General features: G+C 34.0%; 1 long non-coding RNA gene across 2 annotated transcripts in view; it reads right to left on the reverse strand.

Annotated features, from left to right (window-relative positions):
- The window catches only part of LOC133617373 (uncharacterized), a 155910-nt gene extending 150432 nt beyond the window's left edge, over positions 1 to 5478 (reverse strand). Inside the window, exons 1-2 of one of the 2 annotated variants that reach the window (XR_009816989.1) lie at positions 5409 to 5478; positions 2262 to 2346 (exon numbers count right to left, since the gene is read on the reverse strand). This is a non-coding gene — a long non-coding RNA (uncharacterized lncRNA). The remainder of the gene's footprint in view (positions 1 to 2261; positions 2347 to 5408) is intronic. The other variant, XR_009816990.1, reaches the window with a different exon arrangement.
- Between the last annotated feature and the right edge of the window lie 18707 nt (positions 5479 to 24185).

The raw sequence follows: 24185 nt of genomic DNA on the forward strand, positions 1-24185 counted from the left end.
ACATGTGCTTGGATTAGTGTGCAAACTTCTTTTCTCTGAATACGCAGACTGCATGCGATCTACAATAGCACCGGCCAGTCAGTCAGCGCGGTTGCTGCATGTCGAATGCAAAAGTGAAGTGGAGAGTGACTCATTTCATCACAAATATGTGAGTGTTGAAGTAGTGGAAATAATCAACTATTGTAACTGAGGGTTCGGCAACCCAAAATGTTGAAAGAGCCATATTGGAACAAAAATAAAAAATAAAACATCTGTCTGAGGCCGCAAAGAATTAAAAGCCTTATATAAGTGTTATAATGAAGGCAACACATGATTTAAGTGTCAATATTAGCTATATTAGCCTACTATCAAAATGACTTTAAAAACTTTATATAAGTGTTATAATGAAGGCAACACATGATAAGTGTCTATATTAGCCTACTATCAAAATGACTTTAAAAACCTTATATAAGTGTTATAATGAAGGCAACACATGATAAGTGTCTGTATTAGCTTACTATCAAAATGACTTTAAAAACCTTATATAAGTGTTATAATGAAGGCAACACATGATGTAAGTGTCTATATAAGCTATATTAGCCTACTATCAAAATGACTTTAAAAGCCTTATATAAGTGTTATAATGAAGGCAACACAAGATAAGTGTCTATATTAGCTATATTAGCCTACTATCAAAATGACTTTAAAAACCTTATATAAGTGATGTAATGAAGGCAACACATGATACGTGTCTATATTAGCCTACTATCAAAATGACTTTAAAAACCTTATATAAGTGTTATAATGAAGGCAACACATGATACGTGTCTATATTAGCCTACTATCAAAATGACTTTAAAAACCGTAAAAAAGTGTTATATTGAAGGCAACATATGATACGTGTCTATATTAGCTATACTAGCCTACCATCAAAATGACTTTAAAAGCCTTATATAAGTGTTATAATGAAGGCAACACATAGGTGTCCATATTAGATATATTAGCCTACTATCAACATGACTTTTTCTTCATCTTTTTCCATTTTCACACATTTCTGAAAGATGTTCAGGGAGCCACTGGGAAGATGGAGTGCAAACTTATTGTCTACAGCACCATATCTCGCTCTAATGCTTCAGTAGCTCTCTTTTTCCCACCAGTCACACACATCCGGTCAAACAATACAAAAAAAAATGGCAAACACAAAAAAATATATATATATATATATATATATATATATATATATATATATATATATATATATACACACACACACACAAACACATATACAGTATACACATACATACTATATATATATATATATATATATATATATACACACACACATATACAGTATACACATATATATACATACATACATACTATAAATATATATATATATATATATATATATATATATATATACATACACATACATACGTAAATATATATATATATATATATATATATATATATATATATATACACATATCTATATATATATACACACACATATATATATACACATATCTATATATATATACACACACATCTATATAAATATATATATATACACACATATATATATATATATATATATATATATATATATATATATATATATATATATATATGTGTATGTGTGTATTTATATATATGTATAGATGTGTGTGTGTATATATATATATATATATATATAGATATGTGTATATACATACATATATATATATATATATATATATATATATATATATATCCCGGTGCGCTCTATAGTCTGTAAATTACTGTATACATTTATGTTAAGTGTTTGTTTATGTTACCAACGCTTTTCGTCCTTCCTTGTTTACTTTGCCGTTGCTAGGAGCGCTGAGCTTTAACACACCGGCCTCTGTTTGGTGATCAACCGACGAAGGGCCAATGTTCACTCTCGGCGACAGTTTGTGTTTCTGTTAGCTTCACGCTAACGCTTTGTTTCGTATGTTCACGACATATTTCAACTACGCACGCTGACGGTTGCCGAAGTCAAGGAGCCAAAATGGAGGCTTTACTTAAGAAAAAAAAAAAAATGCATCCATTTGGCATCGTTGCAGCATGTTTTTTGTCCCATTCTTTTCTTACATAAGACTTTTATTGAATTGGTTTACTTGTAAATCTACATAAAAAGGCACTTTGTAAAAAAACAAAAACAAGAAGCATCTAACACTAGTCAAATTAGGACACGCCCCTTTTATATTTTTTTGTCTAATTTTGAAACATGTCATGAAGGATTAAAAGACTTTTCTTACCTGCACGCTGCTTCCTGCCGTCCCTTTTGCATCCTGGGAAATACGACCACCACAACTTTGCGACTGGAACACGACAATTATGCTCCTATCAACAAAAAATATAGGGTTAAGGACTACATTTGCATGTATTATTTTTCCCCCTCAAAATTGAAATACATTTATATCAATAAAGAAATAAAGGCCTTATTGACGCACAATAATTCCAGGCTATTGCGGGGGCACATAAAATGCTGTGGCGAACCAGATGTGGCCCCTGGGCCTTGAGTTTGACACCTATGTGATTCTCAAACTCTGGTATAGTGGTACGCCAAAGAAGAATTTTAAGTACCGTATTTTCCGGTATATAAGCCGCACCCACTAAATTTTAGAAGAACATATATATGTTTCCATATATTAGACGCACCTGACTATAAGACGCAGATATATACGTTGTGACATGTGTTATTTACATAGAAATATTTTATACATTCATCAGTAATTGTTTCCAAACTGTGTGTGTAACACGGCAGTAAAATGGCTGATCAAACAAAACAGAAGTCCTCGTCATGGACCCACTAGCTGCACAAGCTACACTATATTGCCAAAAATATTTGGTCACCTGCCTTTACTCACATATGAACTTGAAGTGCCATCCCATGGAATTGTCCAAAATGTTTTGGTATCCTGGAGCATCCAAAGTTCCTTTCACTGGAACAAAGGGGCCAAGCCTAACTTCTGAAAAACCAACCCCACAGCATTATTCCTCCTCCACCAAATCACACTCGGCACAATGCAGACCGAAATGTAGCGTTCTCCTGGCAACCTCCAAACCCAGACTTGTCCATCAGATTGCCAGATGGAAAAGCATGATTCCTCACTCCAGAAAAGGCGTCACCACTGCTCTAGAGTCCAGTGGCGACGTGCTTTACACCACTGCATCCCACGCTTTGCATTGGACTTGGTGATGTATGGCTTAGATGCAGCTGCTTAGCCATGGAAACCCATTCCATGAAGCTCTCTGCGTACTGTACGTGGGCTAATTGGAAGGCCAATTGCAGTTTGGAGCTCTGTAGCAACTGACCGTGCAGAAAGTATTTGCACTATGCCCTTCAGCATCCGCTGACCCCTCTCTGTCAGTTTATGTGGCTTACCACTTCGAGGCTGAGTTGCTGTTGTTCCCAAAGTCTTTACTTTTCTTATAATAAAGCTGACTTTGGAATATTTAGGAACAAGGAAATTTCACGACTGGTTTTGACAGTTCCACACTGGAAATCACTGTGCGCGGCCCATTCTTTCACAAATGTTTGTAGAAACAGTCTCCATGCCTAAGTGCTTGATTTTATACACCGGGCCAAGTGATTAGGACACCTGATTCTCATCATTTAGATGGGTGGCCAAATACTTTTGGCAATATAGTGTAGCTCTCCAATCAGCTAAACAGACTCAATAAGTCCACGGTGACGTTTTGGTGAATTTACTGAGGAATACGTACAATTGGAACAATACAAAAATAATGCCATTGTAAGTTAATAATACTAACACAGACACTCGTAAATGTGTTAACATATTAGCTAATGCTAACAACGCTAGCTTCTTTACATTGAGATAGTGTGTACAAATATGCATGAAAACCCTCCGACGGACATCACACCTTGGACGGTATTGTAAGCGTGACTTGTTTTAGTTATATTGTAAAACTTACAATGTATACAGGATTGATGATTGAAGAATCTTTTCAAGCAGAATGTACGCTTTTACTTCCAGTTCAAGGCATTAAGACAAGAAGTGCATCTTCAACCTGAAGCACCTGCAGTTAGCAAATGTGTCCAAAAGATGGCGCCACGGTCCAAACAATAACACAACTGCATGGGTTTGATAAAAAAACGTTTTAACACAAAACATCTTGGCCATCAGCGAAGAAAAACCCATAATTTAGCTTTATAAGCCCCAAGGTTCAAAGCACAGGGAAAACAAAGTAACGGAATTCACGGGTCAGTGTTTTATTTTCTTAAATTCAAACACAGTGTCACTGTTCAAACCGTTTTTTTCTTGCCCTGATATGGGATCTGAGCCGAGGATGTCGTTGTGGCTTGTGCAGCCCTTTGAGACATTTGGGCTATATAAATAAACTTAGATTGATTGATGGTTGAGTGTGTAATGTTACATTGGCCAAAAATATTAAATATGCTTTTTAAATAAAACCCCTGCCTTGTTTTTTTTTCATGCATACTTGGGCCTACTACGCCACCTTATTTTAATGTCGGTCATTATGCTGGTACTTGGAGAGGCAAGTATTTCCTGAGGTGGTAACACGGGTCTCGGTCAAAGGTCCCCAAGTGGTTTGACTGCGGGATTCACCATCATAGCTTCATGACAAACTTCATCACTACGCACAGAAATATGTCAAGAATGCATGTATATGTTAATATAAAACCACAAATTCAATATCTCCTCAAACTGCAAAAACTACCAAAGGCGTGAAGACTCTCCGACAGAGTCTGAAAAATCCAGAGGACCGAGTGGGAACCTTTGGGGGAATATTCCAGTTGAATCAGGAACTCAGAAATTCCTGCTTCCCTAAATGGAACGCAGCATAAGACTCGCTAATAACAGAAGAGTCGCTTACCGGAAATAAGCGAGTGAGCAACGGAACATCAACCTAAAGAGAGTAATAAAGAACCTAGATTCTCTATTCTGTTATTGTCCACACCAGTGATTCTCAAACAGTGTGTAATCTTACAGTGGCCAAAAATATTAAATATACTGATTTTTAATGAATATTCAGGCCTACTATGCTACTTTATTTTAATGTTGGTCATTATGGTGGTACTTGGAGAGCCTTAAGTCTTTTCAGAGGTGGTACTTGGTGAAAAAAATCAGAGAACCCACGCAAAAACTCTGCAAGGTTTATCTACGACTACTTCAAAAAAGCCACAACTTCAGGATTTATCTAATCTTTATGTCGGATTTTCTTTTATTTTGCTTTGTTTTTTTGTAAGTCCAAACACAAGAAACTTCTCAATACCCATACTGGCCTGATCCGTGACTTTCTGTGAAGTCATTGTTATCGTGAATAAATATATCAATCATTGCAGTGTGTTCAACAGTCTTATTGTTTCATGACTACAAAAAAATGTTTCGTCGAAGAAGACGAACAATGCAACTCACATTTAGATGACACATGAAGTCTCGGGTGGAAGACTTCTTCTCCTGCAGACGTGATGAGATAATTGCAAACAGGTGAGCAAGAGACGCACACAGCCAAAAAAACAAAACAAAACAAAACAAAAAAAACTGGAGGAGGAGGAAAATGATGAGTCAGTGTGATTCAAAACAGAAGACCATTTTTTAGTCATTGTTCATTATACTTCCATGTGTTGATTTAATTGGACTGTGTGGGTGTGTGTGTGTGTGAAATCTTGAATCAAATACAAATTGGTTACAATCATCGAAAATCCTTATCACTTATTAGTGAGCATTAAGGTACAAATACTATTAATAAAAATAATAAAGTGAAATAACACATAGGCATGCAACATTAGATGCAGCATTTCGGTAAAATTAAATGAAACATTCAAAAAGACAAAACACAAACATTTTACAAAAATGCCATCATTTTAAATAAATAAAATATGGTGTTTGGGTAAATTTGCTAATTGATGACATACTAAAAAAAATAAAAATAAATCCATTCAACTTTCCAAAAAAATAAAAAAATGTAAATTCATTTTGAAATATGTAAATGGTTTCTTGTTAGGTGAGGCAAATGAATGACATGAATAAATTCCACTTTTGATGGTAAAAAGCAAACACTCTAAACCATATACAGTATATACACACATACATTTGTATACATACATACATATGTCAAAAAATAACAATGAAACAAAGTAAATTAATGTGGAAATATTTGAATGGATTTTTGTTAGGTTAGGCAAGTAAATGACATGAATAAAATCCACTTCTGATGGTAAAACACAAACACAAAATGAAGTAAAATAACAAAAATAAAATTAATTTAAATATGTGAATAGATCCTTGTTCAGTTCAGTAAATAACTGATGACAATAAAAAAATAAATCTTACTGGTAAAAAAAATAAAAATAAGCAAAATAGAATAAAAAAATAAAGTAAATAAAACAAATAGGTTAAAAAACTAAAAAATATAATTTGAAATATGTAGTGGAATAATGTTAAGGTAAGTGAATTATTGTTGACATTAAAACAAAAGCACAATGAAATCATGTAAAATATAAGTAAAATTAAGGACAATTTAATAGAATAAATTCAAATGCTGCTGCTGGAGTCCTGACTAGAACTAGGAAACAGGACCATATTAGTCGAGTGCTTGCTCAAAGAATAGACTTTAAAACAGCTCTACTTGTGCACAAGTCTTTTCATGGTCTTGTGCCAAAGTACATGAGCCATCTCAAGCTCGGAGAACCTCAGGGTCTGGTCTCCTGAGGGTGCCTAGAATCAAGACCAAAACATGGTGGCACTGCGTTTCAGTTTTATCCGCCTAAAATCTGGAATATTCTTCCTGAAAATGTGAGACAACACTTTTAATGAATTGTGCACATCACAACGGAAACCTTTTGAATTATAATCGTTTTTATGATGATTTTTAAATTTAATTATGACTTATATGATTATTTCATTTTTAGTTTTGCCTTTATGTAATTTTCTGTCCAACACTTTGAATTGTGCTCTATAAATAAACTGGCCTTGCCTCAATTTATTGGATGACACCAATAAAAACATAATCGAAACACTAAATTATTTGAATAAAATCTGTTGCTGCATGCATGTAGATCCTTGGTCCTTGGTCACCCGGGGTAGGCTCCAGCCTATCCACCACACCAGGACAAACCACAACAACAAAATAACGAACCCACACAAGTGTTGAGTTCATCCTTTAAATATGCATTTGAAACTTGAGTCCATTTCGGCTCTTCGTTTGTTACTTTTCTGTCTTGTATTGAATTTGTCTCCAATTTGCTGCATTCAGTGTGCGCTGCGGTGTAGAAAACAAAATAATAATAAATATTGTGCACGAGTGAGCAAGAAAAAGCTCTCATGTGAGAAATCTGACTTCTCACTCTGGCCATTAACTCTGATGGCCATTACTGTTTTGTGTTGTTTGCAGGCCTGTGTTGAGTCAATCCGAGCATTAAGACGCTGAAAAGTCAACCTTCAGTCGGCTTTGTATTTTTCATGAGTGTTTGTGTGGGTGTACCTACGTGGGTTTGTGTGGTCAAAACCCTTTTATCCTCGTCTGTCAGGAGAGTTTGAGTGTTCTTTCCTTCCTTTTTTTCCCCTATCCGTAGGGACACTCTTGGTGGAGGGCAGGGAAACTTTGAAGGAGCTTTTAAGTACTTTGAAGCAACCCCAGGAAAGGCTTCTTTCTCCAAGACAAAATACTTTTATTCCGACATCTGCATCCAGTAGGGCACTTACTCAATTACCAAGCTTCTTTTTCCCGTATTTCTGCACCCAGAAGTGTGTTTATTTGACTGATTTTCAACTGGAGTCTTAGTGTGCACGAGTGCCGTGAGCATGAGCTTAGCAGTAGGAGCGTGACTCAGCATGTCCACTCCTTGGCCACGTTGTCAACAGAGCATGAAAAAGGCAACGGTTATTAATCCTACTCATGCTGCTATTTCTGAAGCCACTAGAGGTTCACAAACACGTGAAAAGTATGTTAGGGTATACATCGCTACTTTCTCTCACGCTCTAAAACATATACAGTATGTACACACACACACATATATACACACACACATTTTTAAACATACACATATATATATAGACATAAACAAATATATACATACACACACACACACATATATATATCCACACACACACACACACATAAATATTTATAAATATATATATATACACACACACATAAATACAAACATATATATACATACATATTTACACACACACACGTGTATATATATATTAATACATACACACATATACACACATACAGTATATATACACACATATATACTTACACATACATATATACACATATATGTCTTAATAAGGTTATCCAAAAAATAGTGCTCGATACCGTAGTAGAGCGCAATATATGTATGTGTGGGAAAAAAAATCACAAGACTATTTCATCTCTACATATACACATATACATATATATATATATATATATATATATATATATATATATATATACAATTTACATAAATACACACACACATTTATGTACATACACATACAAACACACACATGCGTATATACACACAAATACATACACACACATATACATGTACTAATATACACATTTGCACACACATATGCATAAATACACACACATATATACATATACACACATATTTATACGCTCACACGTATATTTACACATACATATATTTACATATATATTCAATTACAGATACATATACTGTATGTACACTTATACATACATATACATATATACACACATATATACACTTTTATACAAATAGATGTAGACAAACATATATACATATACAGAAATATATACACATATATATACACACACATGAATGTACATACAAATGAATACATATATACACATTTATACACACATATATATAAACACACACATATATACATACATTCATAAATATATATACATATATATACATACACACATACTGTATATACACCGTATATACTGTATGTGTGTATATACATATATATATATATATATATATATATATATATGTATATGTATTTACATGTATATAAATATATTTAAATACACACATACATTTATGTACACACATATATATATATATATATACACACATGCACATACATATATACACACACAAATGTATATATATATATATATATATATATATATATATATATATATATACACACACCCACACATACAGTATATACACACATATACATACATACATATATACACACATATATATGTATAGATGTCTATATGTGTTTACATATATACACACATACATACACACAAATGTGTATATATATATATATATATATATATATATATATATATATATATATATATATATATATATATATATATATATATATATATATATATATATATACACCCACACATTCAGTATATACATACATATACATATATACATATATACACAAATATACATATATATATGTATATATACATATATATATATATATATACATATATATATATATATATATATGGGGAGGTGTTTAGGGTGTGTCTGACCGGTCGGAGACCACGATTACTGATTTCATGTTAATATGAGTTTTCCCCGGACTCCGGGGCCCTCTCTAATGGAAAAGTTGGTCCCTGGGGTCAAAAAGCTTATGCTATTATTTTTCCGACGAATACACTGAGCAAGATTGGTTAAAAAACATGGCCGCCATCAAGGTCGTTAGCGACGATCTGGCCATAATAATCATCAAAATAAGTAATTTGCCGTTTGTCTAAAGGTGGTAAAACTTTGAGGAAGTCTGTGTTCCATGGAATTAATGCTCGCAGGACTTTCATCACAACCCATAGGGGGCGCCACAGATGATGAACTTGTCACATGACCGCAGAATGGAGCACATAGGCAGGCAGACAACAACAAAAGCGTGTCAATCATCCCATTTAAAAGGCTCACACAAGTTTTCTACACTTGGCTTGCTTTTGACGTTTTGCCTCCTTCACCTTCCGTCCTTCTCTGCGCTCCGTTTCGAGGACGCGCTCTCGCCAGCCTGTCCGTCCAGCGGCCAGAGACGGGGCGTACGCAGTCATCTGAATCACGCGGGCGAGGGCGAGGAAGAGTGAAGGCTGCCAAAGTCGGGACGGATGTTGGGAAAATATATATTCTTGATATTTTTGTTTTGACAGGCGGAAGTCTCCTGTGAGCTGACCGTCTCCCAGCTGGGAGGACGTCTCTGCTGAGAAGAGTTTCAAAAACCAACTTGTGACCCGAGAACTTGAGCGTGTCAGCTTGACGCGTGAACTAAACAAACTCATTGAATCAAACAGTAAGTATAGAAAACACTAACAATTTTATGTTCAAACCCCACCTGTAATGGATTTATGCGGTCTTTAAATTGAAGGAGGTAATTTTTTGTTTTGTTTGACACAATATTATGTTCAGTTAATTGAATGATGCGGACACGTTTGTTACTAGATACTTTTTAATGCGCTTCTGCCTTGGAGACTTTGTATCCGAAAATATTTGATTATTGACTATATTGACAAATGTGCTTCTTTAGAGTAAAAAGTAAGTTAAAAAAGTCAAAAAAAAGAATATTCATATTTATTATTTATTATTTATTTTTTATTTATTAATTTATATGTGTATTATAGACACACTTTGCATTTGTATGACTATTCAAAATGTTTAAATATATAAATACATACATACATACATATATATATATATATATATATATATATATATATATATATATATATATATGTCTTAATAAGGTTATCCAAAAAATAGTGCTCGATACCGTAGTAGAGCGCAATATATGTATGTGTGGGGGAAAAAAATCACAAGACTATTTCATCTCTACAGGCCTGTTTCATGAGGGGGGTACCCTCAATCGTCAGGAGATTTTATATATATATATATATATGTATTTCTTAAAATATTTAAACATTTTTAACAGTCATATGAACGCAAAGTTATATATATATATATATATATATATATATATATATATATATGTATATATATATATATATATATATATATGTATATATATATATATATATATATATATGTATGTTTATATATATATATATATATATATATATATATATATATATATATATATATATATATATGTATGTTTATATATATATGTTTGTATATATACATACATACATATATGTTTGTATATATACACATACATACATACATACATACATATGTGTAAATATATATGTTTGTATATATACATACATACATATATGTTTGTATATATACACATACATACATACATACATATGTGTAGATATATATATATATATATATATATATATTTATATAAACATACATACATATGTACGTGCATATGTATATATGTATATATATATTTATATAAACATACATACATATGTACGTGCGTATGTATATATGTATATATATATATATTTATATAAACATACATACATATGTACGTGCGTATGTATATATGTATATATTTATACATCTATATATACATACATACATATGTATGTATATATATATATATATATATATATATATATATATATATATATTTATTTATATAAACATACATACATATGTACGTGCGTATGTATATATGTATATATTTATACATCTATATATACATACATACATATATATATATATATATATATATATATATATATATATATATATATATATATATATATACATATATATATATTCTTGTATGTATTTTTTTGATATATTTAAACATTTTCTATATTTAAACAAATTTTAATTAAAAAAACCCCAAAACAATCACATTGTCATTATGGGGTTTTTTGTGTAGAATTTTGAGGGCAAAAATGAATGTATTTCATCTTGGAACAAGGCTGTAACATAACAAACTGTGGACCAAGTTAAGCACTGTGAATACTTTCCAGATGCACTTTATACAGCAAACATTTTTAGGGCTTTATGGGTATTTATCGACATCCCTAAAAAGATACTAATGTGAGCCAAAACAGCGCCGTGAGGTCTTCAAATGTTAACGGTGTATTCACGCGGTGAAATATGGTGCCGCGCTGCTGTGGCGTGTAAACATCATAAAGAAAATATGCGGTGTGCAAAAAGGGAGCTTGACTAAACGCTGACGTCTTATCTTGGAAGCGCAGCGTCTCCGCGTGTGAATATTCCATTATTTGACACACTTTGATGCAGACAACAACACCGAGCTGTTTATGGCGCGCACGCACACGCACGCACACACACACACACACACACACACATTTGTGGAGGCGTGGCGTCGAAGCCCTGCTTTAAATGAAATTAGCAGGAGGGTTCGCTTGGTGAGAGAGAAAAGTGAAAAGAGGAAGAAGGTGTGTCACCACGACAACAACAATGGCGGTGAAAAACAAGTGAGGCACAACTTGTCTGCCAAGGCCTCGTACTTATGCGTTCTTTGTTGCATCAGCGTCTCGCAATTTCAGGAACAATGCAATTCTTACTCGCATCAGAGCTGACCTCTTTCAACGCCTTCACTTGCAGACATCTTTTAACTGTCAAGAACAACAAGAACTTCTTCAAACACTCAACACTACTATGTGCATGTACATCCATCCGTCTGCATGATGGATGGATGATGATGGGTGGATGATGGAATTATGATGATGGATAGATGATGAAGGGAAGGTGGAATTGTGATGAATGGATGCTGGATGGATGGATGATGATGATGGATACATGATGAAGGGACGGTGGAATTGTGATGATGGATAGATGATGATGGAAGGACAGTGGATGGATGATAGATGGATGAATGGATGATGGATGCATGATAGGATGATGGACAAATGGTGGATGGATGATAGATAGACAAATGGATGATGTTGCACGATAGGGTGATGGATGAATGGTGGATGCATGGGTGATGGATGATAGATGGACGAATGGATTATGGATGCGTGATAGGGTGATGGATGAATGGTGGATGCGTGGATGATGGACGAATGGTGGATGGATGATAGATATACAAATGGATGATGGATGCATGATAGGGTGATGGATGAATGGTGGATGCATGGATGATGGCTGAAAGGTGGAAGAATGATAGATGGACAAGTGGATGATGGATGTACATATTACGCCTATACTGGCTCACCTGCACTGGCTTCCTGTGCACTTAAGATGTGACTTTAAGGTTTTACTACTTACGTATAAAATACTACACGGTCTAGCTCCGTCCTATCTTGTCGATTGCATTGTACCATATGTCCTGGCAAGAAATCTGCGTTCAAAGAACTCCGGCTTATTAGGGATTCCCAGAGCCCATAAAAAGTCTGCGGGCTATAGAGCGTTTTCTATTCGGGCTCCAGTACTATGGAATGCCCTCCCGGTAACAATTAGAGATGCTACCTCAGTAGAAGCATTTAAGTCCCATCTTAAAACTCATTTGTTTACTCTAGCCTTTAAATAGCCCCCCTGTTAGACCAGTTGATCTGCCGTTTCTTTTCTTTTCTCCTCTGCTCCCCTTTTCCTTGTGGAGGGGGGGGGGGGGGCACAGGTCCGGTGGCTATGGATGAAGTGCTGGCTGTCCAGAGTCGGGACCTGGGGTGGACCGCTCGCCTGTGCATCGGCTGGGAACATCTCTGCGCTGCTGACCCGTCTCCGCTCGGGATGGTGTCCTGCTGGCCCCACTATGGACTGGACTCTTACTATTATGTTGGATCCACTATGGACTGGACACTCACAATATTATGTCAGACCCACTCGACATCCATTGCTTTCGGTCTCCCCTAGAGGGGGGGGGGGGTTACCCACATATGCGGTCCTCTCCAAAGTTTCTCATAGTCATTCACATCGACGTCCCACTGGGGTGAGTTTTTCCTTGCCCTTATGTGGGCTTTGTACCGAGGGTGTCGTTGTGGCTTGTGCAGCCCTTTGAGACACTTGTGATTTAGGGCTATATAAATAAACATTGATTGATTGATTGATTGATTGATGTATGATAGGATGATGGATGCAAGGTGGATGGATGATAGATAGACAAATGGATGATGGATGCACGATAGGATGATGGATGGTAGATGGACGAATGGATTATGGATGCGTGATAGGGTGATGGATGAATGGTGGATGCGTGGATGATGGACGAATGGTGGATGGATGATTGATATACAAATGGATGATGGATGCATGATAGGGTGATGGATGAATGGTGGATGCATGGATGAAGGATGATAGATGGACAAATGGATTATGGATGCATGATATGATTAATGGTTGATGCATGGATGATAGACGAATGGATGATGGATGCATGATAGGGTGATGGATGAATGGTGGATGCATGGATGATGGCTGAAAGGTGGAAGGATGATAGATGGACAAATGGATGATGGATGCATGATAGGATGATGGATGAAAGGTGGATGGATGATAGATAGACAAATGGATGATTGATGCACGATAGGGTGATGGATGGATGGTGGATGCATGGATGATGGATGATAGATGGACGAATGGATTATGGATGCGTGATAGGGTGATGTGTGGATGATGGACGAATGGTGGATGGATGATAGATATACAAATAGATGATGGATGCATGATAGGGTGATGGATGAATGGTCGATGCATGGATGATGGCTGAAAGGTGGAAGGATGATAGATGGGCAAATGGATGATGGATGCATGATAGGATGATGGATGAAAGGTGGATGGATGATAGATAGACAAATGGATGATGGATGCACGATAGGGTGATGGATGAATGGTGGATGCATGGATGAAGGATGACAGATGGACGAATGGATTATGGATGCATGATATGATTAATGGTTGATGCATGGATGATAGACAAATGGATGATGGATGTATGATAGGGTGATGGATGAATGGTGGATGATGGATGAAAGGTGGAAGGATGATAGATGGACAAATAGACGATGGATGTATGATAGGATAATGGATGAATGGTGGATGCATGGATGATGGCGAAAAGGTGGAAGGGTGATAGATGGACGGATGGATGATGGATGCATGATACAATGAAAGGTGGATGGATGATAGATAGACAAATGGATGATGGATGCATGATAGGGTGATGGATGGATGGTGGATGCATGGATGATAGATGAAAGGTGGAAGGATGATTGATGGACAAATAGACAATGGATGTATGATAGGATAATGGATGAATGGTGGATGCATGGATGATGGATGAAATGTGAACGGATGATAGGATGATGGATGAAATGTGAACGGATGATAGGATGATGAATGCAAGGTGGATGGATGATAGATAGATGTATGGATGATGAATGCATGATAGGATGATAGATGAATGGTGGATGGAGGATAGATAGAAGGAATGGATGATGGACGCATGATAAGATGATGGATGCATAGTGGATGCATGAATGATGGACGAAATGTGAACGGATGATAGGATGATGATGAATGGTGGATGCATGATGATGGATGAAATGTGAAGGGATGATAAGATGATGGATGCAAGGTGGATGGTGGACTTTTGGTGATGAGTGGATGGATGGATGGTGAAATTGTGATGATGGATGGAAGGTGGATGGACAAAAGATGATGGATGATGATGGTGGACGGATGATAGGATATATGGCTAAATGAATGGATAGATGATGGATGAGTGATGATGGATGGATGGTGGCCTTGTGATGGATGAACAAATGATTAAATGATGATGGTTGGACAGTGGATTGATGATAGATGGATCAAAAGATGGATGTCTGATGGATGATGGAATTATGATGAATGGATGGATGATGGCTGAAAGGATAATGGATGGATGATAATGGCTGATGGAATTATGATGAATGATGAATAAATGATATGATAGATTAATGGACTTATTAATGATGGATGGATGGTTGATGGAATTACGATGATGAATAATGTTGAATGATGGACGGTGGATGGATGATGATTCATGAATGATGATTGATGAATAATGTATAAATCATGGATATCGGATGAAAAATGACGGACGATGACGGGTGGATGGATGAATTTTATTATGTGAATAAAAATGTTGGTGTATAAAAACTAGGTAGATCATATGAATATTATAAACATATTACATACACACTAAATAAGTATATGTATGTTTATATAATCCTTTAAAATTTTAGGTTTTTTAGCTGTTGTGATTTAAGGTCATATACAGGTATTATATGCATAATCTTTTAGATATTAACGTATTATCTCACATTTTTTATTGTGTTATTCTTACATTGTTTTTATTCAAAATGTATTTGAATTATTCAATCTTCATAAATATATTCCATTTTCCTATGAAACAAAAGTACATTTTCAAGATTAAAAGTAGGTTAGTATGTCACAAAACACTTAAGTTTATTTTTTATTTTTATGATAGTCAGGTCACAAGAAAAAAGTCATTTTACCAGAATAAATTATTTCAAAAGAACCCTGCAAAATGATTCCAAAAAAATATATAAATAATTGTAGTTAATGCGTGTAAAAAGTCAAACACTTTTCAACTTGTTTTTTGATATATATATATATTTTTTTTAATCTTTCAAATGGAAATTTTCACGAGAATACTGTAATAACGTCCTAAAAAGAAAGTCATAGCATTACAAGAATATTAAAAAAAAAAAAAAAATGCGACAAAAATAAAATATTCACAAGAATAAAGTTGCAATGTTACAGAAAAATGTTACATAACAAAAAAAATGTAAACATTTGACAAAAAGTTGTAAAATCACAACTTCAAGGAATTTTTTTTAAAGAGTAAAAGAGTGAACATTTTTTAGTCTAAAGTTGTCAAATGTTGGAAAAAGCTGTAATAATTTTACCAAATTAAAGTCATCACTCGAAAGTTTGAACAAAAACAGTTAAAGTTAAATAATTATTAAAGTATTTGCTTTGAAAAGTCACAACAAGTTAAAACTTTACAACAAAAATAAAAACTGAGAATAAACAGAAATATACATAATGAAAATACATAGTTAAGAGTGTAATGTGAATATGCGATTATTATAAATGTGATTGTTCCTAAACACAGCACAGCGTATGAACACATATTATTTTGTAAAAAAAAAAAACAGTTTTTCTTTGGCAAATATTGAATGTAATAAAGTACACACAAGAAGACACGCAGACTTGAGACTTTCAGGAATCGGTTTATAAAAGAAGTGGTTATGATTTACTTTGACATTCCATGACGTCGTTTCAGGGGAGGAAGGGAGCATCGCCCCCCTCCCACGTTGCCATGGAGACGACGGCGGAGGATGCAGGCAGGAGGATCAAAAATCAACAGGAGCACAACATGGCCGACAAACAAAGTCCTGTTTGTCTTCCTTTTTTCCCCCTCAAAGCAGGAGAAAAGGAAGCAGCTGGGAGAATATTTGCCAAACTTTTGGCTTTTTGTCGGAAGCCGTGTTGAAGTCAGGGAAACACGTCTCAGCAAATCTTTTCTCTGGTGACTGCAAACCATTGTTTCTTTTTTTTTTTTTTTTTTTAGTTAAAGTGCTTGCCTCCCGTTGTCTTTTCTCTTCTTTTTTTTTTTTATGGCACCTTTTCTCATTGAACACCTTTTGGATGTCTGACACTTCCCAAGCTGAAAGATGGTGGTCATGAACGCGACACATAAATAATGAGACGGGTTTTGCTATTTTTAGTAAGAAAAGACACAAATCTAAAAGACTATTTGGGGAAGGAATACAAACATTTTTAAGAAGGGTCCAAAAAGGGGCTTTCTGTTGCTAACCTACTCATTTTTACGTGATGCACCCAAACGCAGCACTTTTTTTTTTTACACTTTTTTTATACTTTTTTTTTTTTTTTTTTTACACATTTTTTGAGCTAACTGCCCCTTTGTCCTCAAATAAACATCTCAAACTCCACATCTAACTTCATGGAACTGATTTCGTCACACTAACTAACATTGTATGTACATTACTTTGTCAAACCCAAAGAGAGTCGTACTCCCTTTTTTAAAATATCAACACAAGTTTTAAAAATGACTGATGCTGTCACTTTAAAAAAAAAAAAAGAATTACTTGGACTCTTGTTTGTTAAATTCAAAAGTTGGCACATTTGGAATAACAACGATACTCAAATACAATAGAAAAATTCCAGTCAAAAGAAGCAGAGAAAATAAGTGTTACATTGCAGGATGCAATCGATTGCTTGAAACAAACAACAAAAAAACATCGGAAAAAAAAATTCACATATTAGGGCCACCTTAAAAAAGGAAAATAATTACGAGAGGAAAACAATTGTAATTTCAGGAATAAAATTGCACATCTGAGAATAATGTGGTCATTTTACAGGAAAAAGTCGCAAAGTAACAATAACATTTTTCGTAATATGATGAGAAAAAGTAATTTCACATGAAAAAACGTAATGATGAAAAAAGTCGTAATTTTACAGAAACGAATCGTAACATTACGGGAAAAAAGTATTCAACAAAAATAATTTTAAAATCGCGAGAAGGAATCTTATTCCCTGAATTATGTAAAACAAATTAAATTAAAAAATGAATAACGTAGAATTATTATGAAAATCATTTTTACTTTTTTGTTTTGGCACAAAGACGTACAGTAGGTCTGGATTAGTTTTTGCCTCATTCCTGAAATATTGTAATTACAGGAATACAATTGCACATATAATAATATTGTGGTCATTTTACAGGAAAAAGTCGCAAAGTAACAAGAAAAAAAGTCGTAATATGTTGAGAAAACGTAATTGCACATGAAAAAACGCAATGATGAAAAAAGTTGTAATTTTACGGAAACAAATCGTAACATTACAGGAAAAAAGCATTCAACTAAAATTATTTTAAAATCACGAGAAGGAATCTTAATATTACCAGAATCAAGTAAAACAAATGAAATAAAAAAATGAACTTTTGCAAAAACGTAGAATTATTACGAAAATAATTTTTAAATTTTTTTTGGTACAAAGATGTACAGTAGGTCTGGATTAGTGTTTGCTTCATTCCTGAAATATTGTAATTGCAGGAATACAATTGCGCATATAAGAATATTGTTGTCATTTTACAGGAAAAAGTCGCAAAGTAACAAGAAAAAAAGTCGTAATATGTTGAGAAAACGTAATTTCACATGAAAAAACGTAATGATGAAAAAAGTCGTAATTTTACAGAAACAAATCGTAACATTACAGTAAAAAAGTATTCAACAAAAATGATTTTAAAATCAAGAGAAGGAATCATAATATTACCAGAATTAAGTAAAACAAATGAAATAAAAAAATTTACTGTCGCAATGATAGTGTAGAATTATTACGAAAATAATTTTTTACATTTTTCTTGGTACAAAGACGTACAGTAGGTCTGCATTAGTGTTTGCCTCATTCCTGAAATATTGTAATTGCAGGAATACAATTGCGCATATAAAAATATTTTTGTCATTTTACAGGAAAAAGTCGCAAAGTAACAAGAAAAAAAAGTCGTAATATGTTGAGAAAATGTTTGACAAGTAATATGTTGAGAAAACGTAATTTCACATGAAAAAACGTAATGATGAAAAAAGTCGTAATTTTACGGAAACAAATCGTTACTTACGGGAAAAAAGCATTTAACAAAAATAATTTTAAAATCACAAGAAAGGAATCATAATATTAACAGAATTAAGTAAAACAAATAAAATAAAAGATAAACTGTCGCAATGTCAAAAGGATAACATAGAATTATTACGAACATCTATATATATTTTTCTTTTTTGGAGAAAGATGTACAGTCGGTCTGGATTAGTTTTTGCCTCATTCCTGGAATATTGTAAATACAGGAAAACAATTGTACATATAAGAATATTGTGGAAATGTTACAGTAAAAAGTCGCAAAGTAACAAGAAAAAAAGTCGTAATATGATGAGAAAAGGTTTGACAATGTAGTCGTAATTTCATATGAAAAAATGTACTGATGAAAAAAGTCGTAGTTTTACGGAAATAAATCGTAAAATTACGGGAAAAAAGTACTTAACAAAAATAATTTTACAATCAGGAGAAGGAATCATAATATTACCAGACTTAAGTAAAACAAATAAAATATATGATAAACCATAGCAATGTCCCTAGGATGACGTAGAATTATTACGAAAATATATACTTTTTTTTGGACAAAGACGTACGGTAGGTCTGGATTAATTTTTGCCCCACTCCTGAAAAATTTTAATTACAGGAATAAAATTGCACATGTAAGAATATTGTGGTAATTTTACAGGAAAAAGTCGCAAAGTAACAAGAAAAAAAAGTCGTAATATGTTGAGAAAATGTTTGACAGCATCGTCGTAATTTCACATGAAAAAACGTACTGATAAAAATAGTCGTAATTTTACAGAAATAAATCGTAACATTACTGGAAAAAAAATATCTTAAAAATATATTTCAAAATCACGAGAAGGCATCATGAAATTAGGTAAGTAAAAAAAATTAAAAAATTAAAAAGTTGCAAGGATAACATAGAATTATTACAAACATATCTTAATTTTCGAAGAAAAAAAGGAATAGTTTATGGTAATTTCAAACCATTTTTAATTACAGGGATACAATTGCACATACAAGAATATTGTGGTAATTTTACAGGAAAAAGTCGCAAAGTAGCAAGAAAAAAAGTCGTAATATGGTGAAGATAAAGTTTGACAGCATAGTCGTAATTTCCCAGGAGAAACGATAAAAGTAGTAATGTTATGGAAATAAATTATAACATTAGCGGGAAAAAAAGTATTTTACAAAAATATTTTTAAATCACGAAAAGCAATCATAATATAACCGGAACAAAGTTACGAAAAAAAAAAAGATAAAATATTGCAGTGTCACGAAGATAACGTAGAAATACTACGAGAATCAAGTTCTGGTTTTTTTTTTCAAGAAAAACGTCCAGTCGTTCTGGATTAGTTTTTCCCTCATTCCTGTGAGAATCCTGCGCGTGACCGAAGCATTAAGGAGTAAAATTGGGTAATTTATCCAGGACTAACTGTAGCATGCTCATCTGTGAGTAGATAATACCGAATCATCTCTTTCGTACTCACATGGAGTAAACGCCGTAGTCAATCTTCACTCGCGCTTTAAATGCCACTGTAAAGTTACGAGTAAAAATAAAAGGATTTTCTGTCATAAGTCAAAAAATAAAAAAACTTGAAATATTACCAGGGATTTTTTTTTTTTTTTTTTTTTTGCTGACAAGTCGTATTTTCTTTGAGATAAAAGTCACAAATCGAATTAATAAAAACATAAATAAGAGAATGAAGTCGTAATAAGATTAAAACATATATATATATATATATATATATATATATATATATATATATATATATATATATATATATATATATATATATCTCAATTGTACTGAAATTAATAATGCACATTTACGACAATATTCTTGTAAATTGACCACTTTTTTCCCCCTAAAACATCAAATGATGGCGGTATTGTTATAGATTTAAAAAGGTTTTTCGGTGATATTTTCATGGTGGCCCCAATATTTCTTGGAGCGTTGGATTTTGAAAAAAATCTAAATAAATACACTTCAAAAACAGATGACCTCCATTTTCCACAGAACCCTCATTTTGCACGATGGCAGGGGGGTCACGATTGTTGACAACCTTCCCCAAACGTGAAGAAAACCTGTTATTCTAATGGACGACCCACCCGCCAGGAATCCTGTTGGCGTGGCGTGCTGGCGGCGGGAGGCCGACCCTGCCCGTCTTGACTCGGGACTTGGACTCATGGCTTGTTGTTGGCAGCATCTGGTTAGAGTTAGCGAGTGGTCTGTGGAGCAGGCCACCCCAGGCATGAATATATGAATACGTGGCCTACGCTCCGTTCCCCCAACAAAACCGACGAGCACGAGGCGCGTTTGTTTGTTGAATGTTTAAAACGTCAACAAACTGAGAAGCGGCGGCGGTGGGGAGCCCACTAGGGAGCACTGGCTCTAATTCGCTGCTTCCTTAGTTGCTTTATTTTCCCCCTTAAACTCTCGCCTTGATTTCAAATCGATGCATTAAATATGCCCTGTGGCTCACCGTCGCCGAAAAACATGATGCATTTTGTTCCGGGATATAACGACGCTTAGAGGATGTGCTTATTAATTAATCAGCTATTGTAAGAATGTACTTTAAAACAGCATAAATGTCGGCAGGAAGCTCATGCAGGATTTCTTTGGAGGCGCCTAACAAAGAAAAATGCATCCTGTCGAAAACGGAGGTGCGTGAATAAAATAGATTGATTTTTTTTCCACAATGGAGGTGCATGCAAAATAAAATGCATCCTGTCAAAAAGGTGAGTCATTTACAAAAATTATAATAATTCTCACAATGGAGGTTCATTAAAAATAAGTTAAATGCTGTCAAAAATGGAGGTGCGTGAAATAGTTCATTATTTTTTTTTTACCATAGAGGTGCATGCAAAATAAAATGCATCCTGTCAAAAAGGAAGGTGAGTAATTTAAAAAAAAAACATTATAATGGAGGTTCTTGAACATGAAGTTAAATCCTGTCAAAAATGGAGGTGCGTAGAGAACAACATGCATCCTGTTAGAAATGAAGGCGCTTAAAGAATGCATTTAATTTGACAAAAGTGGCATACAATTAAAATGCATCCCGTCAAAGTTGGGGGTGGGGGGTGGGTTTAAATGCATCCTGTCGAAAATAGAGGTGCGTGAAAAAGTGTATTCAAATGTTTTTCACAATTTAGGTGCATGCAAAATAAAATGTATCCTGTCAAAAAGGAAGGTGAGTCATTTAAAAAAAAATATAATAATTCTCACAATGGAGGTTCATGAAAAAAAAGTTAAATGCTGTCAAAAATGGAGGTGCGTGAAATAGTTCTTTTTTTTTTTTTTCACCATAGAGGTGCATTCAAAATAAAATGAATCCTGTCAAAAAGGAAGGTGAGTAATTAAAAAAAAAACATTCTCACAATGGAGGTTCATGAAAAATAAGTTAAATCCTGTCAAAAATTGAGGTGCGTAGAGAACAACATGCATCCTGTTAGAAATGAAGGCGCTTAAAGAATGCATTTAATTTGACAAAAGTGGCATACAATTAAAATGCATCCTGTCAAAGTTGGGGGTGCGTAAAGTTTAAATGCATCCTGTCGATAATTGAGGTGCGTAAAAAATGAATTCATTTTTTTTAACAAAGACCAAATGCATTCTGTCAAAAATGAAGGTGCGTAAAGAAAATGTAAAACATTCTCACAATGGAGGTTCATAAAAAACACATAAAATCCTGTCAAAAATGGAGGTGTGTAGGGAAAAGCATGCATCCTGCTAGAGTACATTTAGTTTTACAAAAGAGAGTGGCATACAATTAAAGTGCATCCTGTCAAAGTTGGAGGTGCGGTAAGTTTAAATGCATCTTGTCGATAAATTAAAAAACTAAAATCTATTAAATCCTGTCAAAAATGGAGATGCACAGAGAATAACATGCATCCTGTTAGAAATGAAGGAGCTTAGACAATACATTTAGTTTTTAAAGATGGAGTGGCATAAAATTTAAATGTATCCCATCGAAGCTGGAGGTGCGGGAAGTTGAAATTCATCCTGTCGAAAATGGAGGTGCGTAAAAATGAATTTTTTTTTTCCACAACGAAGGTGCTTAAAAAATTAAATGCATCTTGTCGAAAACGGAGGTGCGTAAAGAAAATGCAAGATATTCTCACAACTGCGGTTCATAAAAAATCTATTAAATCCTGTCAAAACTGGAGGTGTGTAGAGAATAACATGCATCTTGTTAGAAATGAAGGAGCTTAGAGAATACATTTAGTTTTTAAAAAAATAGGGTGGCATAAAATTAAAATGCATCCTGTCAAAGTTGGAGGTGTGGAAAGTTTAAATACATCCTGTCAAAAATGGAGGTGTGTGAAAAATGAATACATTTTTTTCCACAATGGAGGTGCAAACAAAATCAAATGCATCTAGTCAAAAATGAAGTTGCGTGAAGAAAATGTAAAACATTCTCACAATGGAGGTTCAATAAAAAATTATAATCCTGTCAAAAACGGAGGTGTGTAAAAATAATTAAAAACATTTTTTTTTATACTGTCAAAAATAGAGGTGCATAAAGAACAACATGCATTCTGTTAGAAATGAAGGCGCTTAAAGAATACATTTAGTTCAATTCAAATTCCTCCTGTCAACGTTGGAGGTGCAGAAAAATCCTGTCAAAAATTGAGAGGGATAAGAATAAATGTCAGTTTTTTCCCAAATTGGAGTCAGGTATAAACCAAATGCATCATGTCG

The sequence above is a fragment of the Nerophis lumbriciformis genome, linkage group LG16 (genome assembly GCF_033978685.3).
Source record: "Nerophis lumbriciformis linkage group LG16, RoL_Nlum_v2.1, whole genome shotgun sequence".
NCBI lineage: Eukaryota > Metazoa > Chordata > Actinopteri > Syngnathiformes > Syngnathidae > Nerophis > Nerophis lumbriciformis.